We start from the raw sequence: 12,617 nt of genomic DNA on the forward strand, positions 1-12,617 counted from the left end.
AAATACTTCCATCAACTGGTCAACACAGCCTTCATGTCATTTTCTCAGTTATTGCTTTAAAACATTCACATTCTACTCTTAGAATGTCCTTTCTCTAATCTGTTGTCCACTGACCACTCACAGAGTCTGAAGCTTGTAATACCTTTTCCAGTTCTCCAATAGTTTTTTACACAAATGTGTCTCTTCATGTGTTAGTTTGACTATCATAATTAATACATCAACTCTTCCTGTAATTCTTATGTCCATGTTGCCTCTCTACACATTAAATTTATCTGCTTATTTCTGTCAGTCAGCAAAGTAGATTATTCTTAGATGCAATACACTCCATATATAGCAAGACATATAACCAGGGCTAAATGAGCAAAAACGGAGGTACTAAAATAATACCTTTCATTCGGAGATCACGAGAAACATTTCCCCATAAAAAATTCCCAAACCCTCTTGTCCACTGACCAGTTCTGCCAGACCAGGCAGAATATGAGTGGAGCTCTCACAGGGGAACTGGCAAGAGCCCTTGTGGCATAAGTTGACCCCTCCCAAGCTGTCAGGAAATGATGCATGACATTGAAATGTGCCTTCAGTGAAAGTTGCTGAGTTAGACACGGAGAAAGGGGGATGGTCTAGACTAGGGTGTGGGGGATGGGATGGGGGCAGTGTGTGCCCAGGAGGAGGAGGGTGAAATAACATGGGCTATCTGCGAGGAATGAGCACTCTGCCCGCCTGGACAAGATAATGAGAGATGTAGCTGAACAATCAAAGGACAGTTACTATACACTTGAAGAATCTCTGACATTCTTCAGACTGAAGAATGTTCCCATAAAGCATGAATGAGAACATCCAGTTTTCATTGTAAAGCTACCATTTGACACAGCAAAACAGAAAAAACAAAGGCCATTAAGTGCAAGGAGGGCGTTGGAGTGCAGCTATGAAGTAACGAGTGCTGAGGCTCCCAAACGCAGTGGAGAGTAAATGAGAACCTTGGAGAATCATTTGGGAAATGGCGTAGAACAAATACACACTAGCTCCTGTGTGACGTGAGGAAGGAGAAAGAGGCAGAACCTACTACATGTCTGTTAGTGAGGCTGCCTGGATGGATGTGGGTCCCACCAATGGACAGAAGAGATGAAAAGAATGACCATTTTGGAGAGAAGAAAGGAAAAAGATAATGGCTTCATGTTGTAACACATGAGAGGAGCCCACAAGATTCCAAGGAGATGCACATGCAGTACTTGAGCGGGAATACACTAAGAATTGAGAAAAGAAGAAAAACCTCAGACCCGGATGTCTTTGCCCAAGACACAGAATGCTAACTACTGCAATGCATGAGATGTCCTGGGGCACAGAATAGAATGAAAAAGGAGTGGCTGGCAGAACCCTAAGGAGGGGTAAGATTCAGAGGGTGAGGCACCAGTGGACAGCAAGAAGGAAGCCATACAAAAGTGGCATAGCAACAGAAGCAAAGACCCAGCAAGGCATGGGTGTGTGTGTCTGCGTGTGTGTGCACATGTGTCTACAATGCCAGGATTATTACAGAATCCTAGTGCTACTACGGTCACCTCCCTGGCTCTCACATTTGTCCCTCCTAAACCTAAAGGCATCTTTGTGCCTCATTTAACCAAGGGCTCAGAGTTACACCTCCTACCTATCAGTTAGAAAAAGAAATGTCCCAAAATAGCAACAGTCAAAACTCCTGGCTGTATGATTCATAAAGTCCCATGGGATCTGTACCCAGTAACACACCTCTGATGCCCTGACCTCACCCGGAGTCTTCCCACTCTCACATGTGGCTTCTTCCTCCTCCTTCTTATATCCCCAGCTTCCTCTCCTCCCCGCTGTCCTAGTCTGTCATGCCAGCTGCTCTGAGGGAAGACAGATCCATGATGGGACATGGTGCCATCCCTGTACTTCCTGCACTGTGGAGTGAGTGAGATGCTCAGTGTAAGGTGCCCTAAAGTTTTCCATGTAGAGTCCAATCTTCTGGCAGTGGATCTTCTCAGACAAAATGTGTTACACTTTTATAAGGTTTCAAGAGGTCATCAAATTGTGGACAAGACAATGGTGAGAAATACTTGGTCAAAATGCCAACTACCATCCCATTCTCTGTACCTAGAGTGCTCACCAGTGTGCCAGCAATGCTTCACTTTGCTTCCTGTAGAACCTTCCATGAGGCCTTTGAACCACTGAAATTTGGGGGGAAAAAAGCCCCCGAGGAGGAACTTGCAAGGACACAATGGGAACACAAGTACACTTTAATAAGTGTCCACTTCTGAACACAGCTCAGTATAAATATGAAACACTGAGGAGTCAGCTCACCAAATAGGAAATGTTCCCATAAGCAACTGAAGGTGCCTCTCAGAACACTTCCCAAGATCACTCCAGTCAGCTACAATATAAGATATGAAGGGCCACCCTTTCCAAAGCCATTTGTCATAGGCTAAGGCAGTGCACACAATGAGCCAAACACTGCTAAGCCCTCCCCAGCAGCAAAACTCAGAGTTCTCATTGAGAATGGAGAGCAAGGTTCAGCCCCCTTAATTAAAGCATCATCTTTGCCAATGGGCCACACTTGCCCATGTCACACTCAAGAATACACTTTCCTGCACTGCCAGGAACAGGGAAGGATGCAGGACCTGCACCCTCCAACACACAACACCTGTCAAAACATGGCCCCCAGAGTCACTAAACCTCAGCCTTCGTCAGCAGCCCTCCCTGGTGCCACTGTCCCCAGACCTTTCCCACCTAAGGCAGTAAGTCCCCAGTGGAGCAACCACAAACAATGTCATTCCATCTTTCCTGATACAAAAGCCTGTTTCTTCTTCCTTAGCCTCTAACCGTACAATTCTTCTCACTGAAGACCAGACTATCAAACTTCCTAGAGATTCATCCTTGAAAAACATTATTACCAGATATTTTGTTTCATCCTTTTAGGACCATTGTTATCAGCAGTTATTTCTCAAGGATAAACACATTGTCCAGAAAATGCACAGAATGTGGAAGGTGGGGTAACCAGTCCTTCTTCAAGCATCAGAAACTTTCTTAAAATGCCTTCAAAGGCTTGGTGTAGTGACTCATGCCAATAATCCTAGCACTCTGGGAGGCCAAGGCTGGTGGATTGCTTGATCTCAGCAGTTGGAGACCAGCCTCAGCAAGAGCAGGACCACACCTCTACTAAAACCAGAAAAAATAGAGGGGCGTTGGGACTGGTGCCTATGGTCTCAGCTACTTGAGAAGCTGAGGCAACAGGATTGCTGGAACATAAGACTTTGAGGTTGCCATGAACTATGATGCCAGAGCACTCCATCCTGGGGAAACAGAGTGAGACTTTGTCTCAGATATAACAAAAAGTCTTCTCCCAGCTTGTGATTAATACTACAGAACTCAAGGCCAGCTGAACCTGGATCTGAGTTCCCACCGATTCTATCCTGGCTCTGTTACCATGGCAAGGTAATTTTACATGCTTTGTAAGCATTAGTGTCCTCTGTGAAATGGAGATGATAAGAATGCTATTTAGCTACCATCATTTTTAAAGGATGAGGTAACAACCCAATGGAAAGAACTGAACAAAGTTCTTGGTTCTAGTAAACCTAGTCCCAGTGATAGCTGTGATTGATTTCTTTTAGTATCATCACCACCACCATCAGTGTCATTATCCCTACAATCACCATCATTGCCAGTAGGCTAAGGTACTTCACAAAATGACCATGACTCTGCAAGTTACACGACTGGATGCATGTCACAGGGAACCCCTATCACAGGGACAACACTCAGTTGCATTTTTTGTCAATGCCAAATGTCTCTACCTGGGCCTAGGCCTATGTTCAAGTATAGACCATGATGCAGCAAAAAGACAGGGATTGGCATTTCAGGTGGGAGATACAGGTCTGTGATACCCAGGAGTAAAAATGTGTCTTTCCCTTATCTGTAAAACACAGAAGGGCATCAAAGACATTTTTCAAATTTCTCAGTGGGAAACCTCACCTTGCCTTAATAAAGAGCAAAGACAAGAGTCCTAATTTAAGGCATGAGTTCTGCCACGGGAAAGCCTCCTTGGAAATAACAGCAAATGGCCACAGTGTATGTAAGTCTAGCTACAGAGATTATCAGTGAACTAAATTTCATTACGTTCTCCTGAAATCTCTGTGACCCTGCATGACTATATAGTAACTCCATGACATGAAGTAATTTTACAGCCAAGGGAGCATATCAAACTGTAGCTATATTGTACCATTCCATCAAATAGTAGCGAAATTTAATAGAATGCTTCTACTCATATAATCCATAGAGTTTCAGTCCAAGGCCTTGCCTTGATGTGCCCATGAGAATCCACTCTCTTCATACCACTTGTATAAGGAAGAGGAATGAGAAAGTGCTTTTAAGGCAAATTGGAGTGTAACATGGAATAGTGTGCACCAAGACTCTGCAGCACATTACCATTCCCACTGGAGCATACACACTCATTGGCTACATGCCATAAAAGACTGAGTGACAAGGCGGGCCTAGCAATGAACTCCTGGGAAAGATCCGAGTAACCAAAAGTCTATCTGAAATTCAGAGGAGGTCCACCTTCTCTTCCATTGAGGGCCTGCATCCTTGAGACTGTCACCAATTATTGAGACATCTGTTGGCATCCTCTACCTTTTGGATACTTCTTAAATGCCATTACCCAGTGCAATTATCCACCAAAGTATGCCTTTTTGACTCCCGCACAGCCCCTCATCTAAGAACAAAGCAAGAGCACAAAGGAAAACCAAGGAGACCCAAGATGACTGTGCCATCACAGGAGCAGAGGACACTACATGTGACAATGCCTGTGTAACAAGAAGGAAGCATTATAGTTCCCTGAAGATTCAAAAGTGCTTATCAATAAAAAATAACCCATCCTTGGCCGTAATAATAATATTTGGCTAACAAACATGGGCTTGGTTAATGTATAACTATGTATCTCTGAACTCAGCTTTCCACTGGATGGGAAGTAAGAATGACTGCCATCTTCCAAGGCTTTAAAAGTAATTGAACCAATTACAGGGATATATTGCAAGGGTATGACCAACAATGTGCTGGGGAAAAGCTAGACACTTTAGTGTCTAGTACCAAAGAAATGTGGAATTTGACCTAAGGTGTGTGAACTTCAGGATCTGTGATGCCTCCTCTGTGACATTTGTGCCAACAGCAAAGTAGAGGAAGCAGAGGGACCCGTTGAGATTCAAGGTTAGAAGTCTCTGGGAGAACACCTTAGAATAGTGCATATTCCTACTTAGTCTGTCACTTCTCTTTTTCATATTTCAAATGTCTTCACATCAATGTCAATGTCAATGAATAAATTACCATAGAGAAAAGAAATGATTTTACAGAGGCAAAGAAAGAGCAGAGACCTCCCTGGCACTGTCAATTAGAAAGCCAACATCAGTCTGCATGGGTGCCAAACAGTAGAGGTCTGATCCATGCCAGGAACTCAGACCTCTCATCCTCCATGTACAGTGTCTGAGGTGGTCAGAGCAGAACTTGGATCAGGAGAAGGAAAAGCCTTGAGTCCTGGGCTGACTCTTCCTTCACAGCATGGTTAAGAGGTATGGTTTCCAAGGAGAAACTCCAGAAACCCCTGAGGAAGCATGCTGGCCCTGAGAAACAAAACAAACATTTGAATCATAATATAGAAATGTCTAGGGAGCCTGGCTGATGATCACACTTGATTTTCACAACATGCATCATGTCAGTACAATTCCCATTGTGCAAATGCAGAAGCAGAGACTGAGATATAGTGAAAAAGGGACGTGGGACCCAGACAGTGGACACTGTGAATGAGACAGGCTGTGTGCTCCCACCAATATCTGCAAAGGGAAGAACAGGCCAACAGTGTGTGACAGGGCAAAGATTTAAAGCACTGACTTATGCATTACTTGCATTGTCAATCTCTGTCTCCAAAACTCTGAGTAAATAAAGCCCTGCCCTCCATGCTAGAGGTAGACTGGCAGACTACCAGTGTCCACAAGCTACTTTGTTTGTGGGTCTCAAATATTCCCTTCTGATAGATATATGTGGCTATACATCACCATTAGAACAGTGTTCTTGTATCACTAATAAAAAGGCATCTGAGCAGTATCCCCAAATCCCTGCATTCCTGGAGTTGATGTTTGCCCATACATTCCAGTTCTTCCTCATGTTGCTTGTTACTGCAAAAGTCTCCAGATAGGGTCAAAAGATCAAAACATTGAAGGTCAAATTGGAAAATCAGGGTTTTTGAATGGTAACATTCAAATACATCCGATTTGTCTGCACCTCCAGTGAACAGAGGAACACTACTGATGGCTGGGAAAGATTTCAGTCCCTAACAGAGTCTATAGCACTAAGTTAGTTAGCAGTGGCCATGGGCAGACCTTAACATTCCTGGTAGTTCCCAGCTTAGAGACTGGAAAGAGGTTTCAACACCTTCCTAAATGACGGTACAGCTGACAGGAGATGGGTGCTGCCCTCTGCCCACCATCTGTCTCCTCACACAGGACAAGGTTGCTCTTACCTGTCTTGCTATGCTGGACAGTTAGCTCCAGTTCCATACCAGTCACATTACAGGCTCACATACTGACCAGTCCTGGACTTTCCCAACACAGGACCTGGAGAAGATGGTGATTCCACACACCTGCAAGGAAAAGGGGTGGCAGTTTTGCACCCATGGGGCACATATATGGGAACTTATAAGGTAGGTGGTTGGGACACAGGTCTTATTACACTTATGAAGAAGAGCTGCTGAAAATATGTGGTGTGGTCTGAGCACACAATTATTACAATTACCTCAGCCTGTGCCAGGTAGGCCAAATGAGTGAAAGACAATGTGAAACAGAGAAGGCATGAACGGTACCACAAGACAGACGGCAGTGCTGTACAGAGGGCCCACTGCCCCTTTCACAGGGACGCATAGGTCATCTGGATGAGGTCAACAGGAGGAACCTGTTTTAGACAATTCTTGTCCTGCCCAGACTCTCCCTTGGCCACACTCCCACTCACTTGGGTGCATAGAAAAACTTTAAAGACATTTTTCCCGTGGAAGAACACCTAGAAACGGGCATCAACACTAAATTAAAAGAAAACAGTATGGCTTGGCTCCAGTAGCACAGTGGTTATGGCACCAGCCACATACACCAAGGCTGGTGGGTTTGAACCCAACCCAAGACAGCTAAACAACAATGACAACTGCAACAAAAAAATAGTCGGGCATTGTGGCAGGCACGTGTAGTCCTGGCTAGTTGGGAGGCTGAGGCAAGAGAATCACTCAAGCTAAGGTGACCAGATGTCCCGCTTTTGGTGGGATAGTCTTGATATTTAACAATTTGTCCTGTGTCCTGCGGTGTTTTTAAAAAGTCTCGATTTTTAGAAAGAATGCTCAAACAGTGGGAGAATGGGAAGGGAATATACGGTTTTCCGCTGCTGAAAAGGTTAATGTAACTCCATTTGGGAATGAAGAGGTTAATGTAACTTCATTCAGAAATGAAAAGGCTAATGTAAATTCCCTACTTCCCTCCTGGGCAAGGTTGCCCAGGTGGAATCGGTATTATAAGGAGACTGGCTCCCTCCCTTGCTTCTAGGCAAGGACAATTAGCTCAGAAGGAGCCAAACTGTCTGGAACAAACAAGTAGTCCCCCCCCCAGAGTAAGGTGACCAGATGTCCCGCTTTTGGTGGGACAGTCCTGATTTTTAACTATTTGTCCTGTGTCCTGTGGCATTTTAAAAAAGTCCCCATTTTTGGAAAGAATGCATGACAAGCTAGGGAACACGGGAGAATAGGAAAGGAATATACGGTTTTTGGCTGCCATGTAGCTATTTTGCCAGGATATGAGTTTTATATTATTTTTGTTAATTTTATTATGTTAAACTTTAATAATAACAAATAATTATTGAGAACTGATTATCCAGAACTGCTTATAAAAGTTTGCATTATTGTCAGGCCCCGCCCCCCAGACCCCATCCCTGTCAATGGTGTCCCGCTCTACCAATGTTAAAATCTGGTCACCTTAACTTAAGCCCAAGAGTTGGAGGTTGTTGTGAGCTGCGATGATGCCACAGCACTCTACCGAGGGTGACATAGTGAGACTCTGTCTCAATAAAAAAAGAAAAACAGTATATTAAATACACAATTATACTTCACAGATAAAACTGTCACATGATCTACAAATGTCCTGTACTCCCAGATAACTGAAGGCACCCAATTTGATTGTGAATTTCTTTATTTATAACTGGTAAATTTCCCACAAATATCAAAGCAAACATGTGCAAAACACTCCAGACAGGATTGGATTGAATAACTTGATATGCTGCAGGCAATTCATTTAGAAAATTAAATGGCAAACAATGTGCAGTGTGACAGGTGACCAGTACCTCTGGGCATTCACTGCCATATAACAAGTACTGGGTCAGTCACTGGGTGTGGTTTTACACTGAAAATGCCACCAGACTTTCTTCAGTGGGGTACATATATGAAATGACATATACTAAAACTAAAACCTCGACCAATACAGTGAAAGAAACACAATTTGATGGTAAAATAAAGTGAGAGTTTAGGCTAGCTGGGAACTTGAGTCGAGAATTGCCATAAGCAGGAGGCACAAAGCCAATTAAAACATTATCTTATGTGTCCATTGAAAATAAGGAAAAATGTGAGAGCCAAACTAGCTCCATTTTGTTGTTTACAGCACAAGCCACAGTACAAGCCCAATTCCTAGCTGTTTACTGCATAGCCCTTCCGCCCCAACCTCTGCCAGTGAAACCTGCAGGGCCACTCCCTGCTGCCTTCCCCCACCCCAGGTTGCACAGCCACTGAGCTGTAAACTGAGTCACCTTAGGCAAATAGCTGCTATAATAAACAATAAGTTTCTATTACCTTGAAATACAGGTAACCAGGTTGCATCAACTCTAGCCCCTGGTTAAGGGACCCTCCACTCCTCACCTGTACCAATCCAAATTCACCTTTACTAGTGAAATCATCAGCTACCAATGCAAATCCTCCTTTACTTCCTCCTTTACTAATGAAATCACCAACCACCAATGAAAAGTGTACTCGTACTAGACCCTACCCCTCTTGCTTTCTGTACCCATAAAAACTTCCTCCACCCCGGGTTCGGGGATCGTCCTAGGCTTGCATGCCAGGAGGGTCCAGACCAGTCTGAATAAAAAACCTCGCCTCTTGCCTTTTACATCGGAGTGTGGTCTCGGATTTGTCTGCTGGGGTCTTTTGGAAGAATTTCGGGCACAACAAAAACATTTTACTAAAACTGATGAAAAGGGTTAGGACCACGTGTAATTGAACACGATGACACCAAACTCTGAATTCTTTGTAAAGTAAAACCCCTTCCTGTGTAAGGGCGGCCAAGGATGGTGAATATTCATGGTCAGAAAATATTAGGAATGCAGTCCACTGATATTTTGCAGGGACCAATCACCCTTTCCCAAATGTTTGCTTTAAAGTTCATTTATGAATCCAACAACAGAGGGTACCAAAAAAGCAAATGAATAGAGTACATTTATGGAGCCAGAACATTTGTTTATTTTGTCAAGGTAGAAATGGTAAGGTAAAAACAGAAAGTGCTCAATTGGATGTTAATTTCCTCTCTAACCACAAAGCATTCAAAGCCCCTGATAAGGAGCCCCGGGACAAAAACTTCACTGAATACAACAGGGTGAACATGTGAAAATAAATGCCAATTTGGATCCTATCTTGGCTCAATACAAGAGAGGCTGCCCAGCAACCATGGTGATTTAAAAGGTCAAGTGCTCAGCCAGAGTTTCCCTTAGAATATACTATACACACGGGAAACACCTTCGTTTGGCAAATATTCTTGCAACAAAGCCAAATCAAAATTAAGCACATTCAAAGGATTGTAAAGTCGTTTAAAAAAAAAAAAAAAACCAAGCCATTATACTGAAAAGGAAAGTAAGAAACAGTATCCTGGGGCTTCAGTCCCCTCAGGGCCTTAAAGGTACATGCTCTTTCCAAACTCACCGCTGTTTTCCATCTCCTAAAAGCCTAAATCCCACCAAGCACTTTATATCATGATATTAAGTTTACATTACATTTTATAAAAGCACAGAACAGAAGTGAAGGACTATAACAAGGTGAGTCCCTATGGTTAGTGAACAAGCTTGAAGTCACTGCCATACTTCACATACAAGTGATCTGAAAACATTTTTATTCTTCTTAAGACAACGTATGAGGAAGATTCTGACCTTTACCTAATGGAATTATGTTAACAATATAATCATGATAAGTGAAACATAAAACTACCCTGAAAGACACCTAACTGCCCTGTGCTGTCAATATCCCCACAATAGTTTCCTTGGGGTGTAACATTCCTCCTTTTTCCCTCCACTAGAATGGAAATATAAGAATAAAATGGACAAATGTGGCAAACTACAGAGATTAAACAATTAAGTGGTGACAATATTTACCAAACAACAGAAAAAATAAAGGCAAAATCAGTTCCCAGGCGGTCAATGTTCATTGTGAAGGGCTGGATAAGCACCAGCTTACCAGTAATATCAGCCATTCCCTCGCTTCTTAATTCAACACACCACAAAACGTCAGATAATAAGAAGGGGGTGGGCTGTCCATGATGAAAATTTCAGCCAACAAAATTAGAAGACTCATCACGTTTTCCATGAAGCAGAATACTGGGCTGAACATAAGTAGGGGACTTCACCGTCATCAATGGACACATCTTTGTCCCAATGGAGATGTTACAATACACTACGTACCGGATTCACTTAAAATCAAAACATAAAGTACTCACTGATTATTAGAACCAAGTAAACTTACAGTTTTTGGGTCCCGGAAATAGGAAGGTGCCATATTCCCATATTGCCCAAGGAAATTGTGCACGGAAGCCTGCAGGGCACATTCCAGATCATAACCTCATAACTGGTCACGTGGTAACGTTTCCTTGGTTACAAGCGACGTCAGGGAGGCTCTGAAATGATTGACATATAACCAGTCCTGCCATTGTAGGTTTACAAGCAGAAGTTCCGCCCTTACCTAAAGTGTCTACTAAATAACTCCTGTCTTTGATGTTATCCCTCAGATAACAACGCCCGCCCCTCAATTCCTGAATCTATTCCACAAGCCTTTGCACATAGTATAGCCCTGCTTCCTATCATTTCTGATTTTGGAAATCTTGCTCACCCACTTTAATCAAGCCCAGCTCATTTACGCTCTATTCCAGGAAAAATTAGAGGAATGATGATCGTTTGGGGGCAAAGAGAGGAAAAATAATGGCTTCATGTTGCCACAAGTTAGCGAAAATCGCAAGATTACCAAGACGAGATGTGCAGTACTTGAGCTGGAATACACTCGAGAATTGAGACTAGAAGAAAGACCTCAAGACCCGGATGTCCTTGCCCAAGACATCCTGCAGTGGATGAGATGTCCTGGGGCACAGAATGGGCTGCAGGGAGTGGCAGGGAGAACCCTAAGGAGGGGTGAGATTTAGAGGGTGAGGCGCTAGCGGACTGCAAGAAGGAAGCCCTAAAAGGATGCAGGAGAACAGAAGCTAAGACCCAGCAAGGCCTGTGTGTGTGTGTGCTTGTGTGTGCACTGTGTCTGCAATGTCAGAATTATTACAGCATCCTGGTGCTAATACTGTCACTTCTCTGGCTCTTGACATTTGTCCTTTCTAAACCTAAAGGCATCTTTGTGCCTCATTTACTCCAGACCTCAGAGATGCATCTCCTACCTATCACTCAGACAAAAGAAATGTCCCAAAATAGCAACAGGCAAAACACTTGGCTGTATGATTCATAAATTCCCATGGAGTCAGTCCCCAGCAACACATCTCTGATCCTCTGACCTCACCCAGAGGCTTCCCTCTGACCCATGTGGCTTCCTCCTCCTCCTTCTTACAACCCTGGTCCCCTTAGGGCTGTCCAGCTTCTTGCCTCCGAGTGATCCTCAGAACCCACCCTGGCTTCCCCTCCTCCCCTGTGTTCTTGTCTGTCATGCCAGCTGCTCTGATAGATGGGCTCCTAGGGAAGACAGATCCATTATGGGACTTGGTGCCATCCCTGCACTTCCTGCACTGTGTAATGAGTGAGATGCTCAGTGTAAGTCACCCTAAGAGTTTTCCATGTAGAGTCCAATCTTCTGGCAGTGGATAAAAGGTTTTGAGACCTGTAGTCAAATTGAGTGCTAGACACTTGTGACAAATTTAAATAGCCTTCAAAAACCTGAGAGGATCTCCATTTCCTCATGACCTTTTCAAAACAAGGTCTTAAGAGTGTTCTTCAAAATTTAATGTCTGCCAAATAAGGAAGAATGTTGTAATTCATATTTCTATGAAAATAGATGATATTTATTAATTTATTTCTTTATGGCCTAATTCTTTAGTTCAAAGTTGTCAGTGCAATTTATTCATCAGAAGTTCTTCCCATTCCTTTATAAGATATTTGTAAGTCTACCGCTAATATATTTTTTCCACTTCTTACCTGTCATGAGGAGTGTGGAAAGGGCTGTTTCTCTGCATTACACTATTAGGTAACACAAGTTCACTATAAGTCATACCAGGAAAAATACTGCTATAACACCTTTCAGTGGCAGGTGTTTAAATAACCTTTAAATGAAAATGTTATTTAATATTCAG

The sequence above is a fragment of the Otolemur garnettii genome, unplaced genomic scaffold (genome assembly GCF_000181295.1).
Source record: "Otolemur garnettii isolate 467f Iridium unplaced genomic scaffold, OtoGar3 scaffold00378, whole genome shotgun sequence".
In the NCBI taxonomy this organism is placed as follows: Eukaryota; Metazoa; Chordata; class Mammalia; order Primates; family Galagidae; genus Otolemur; species Otolemur garnettii.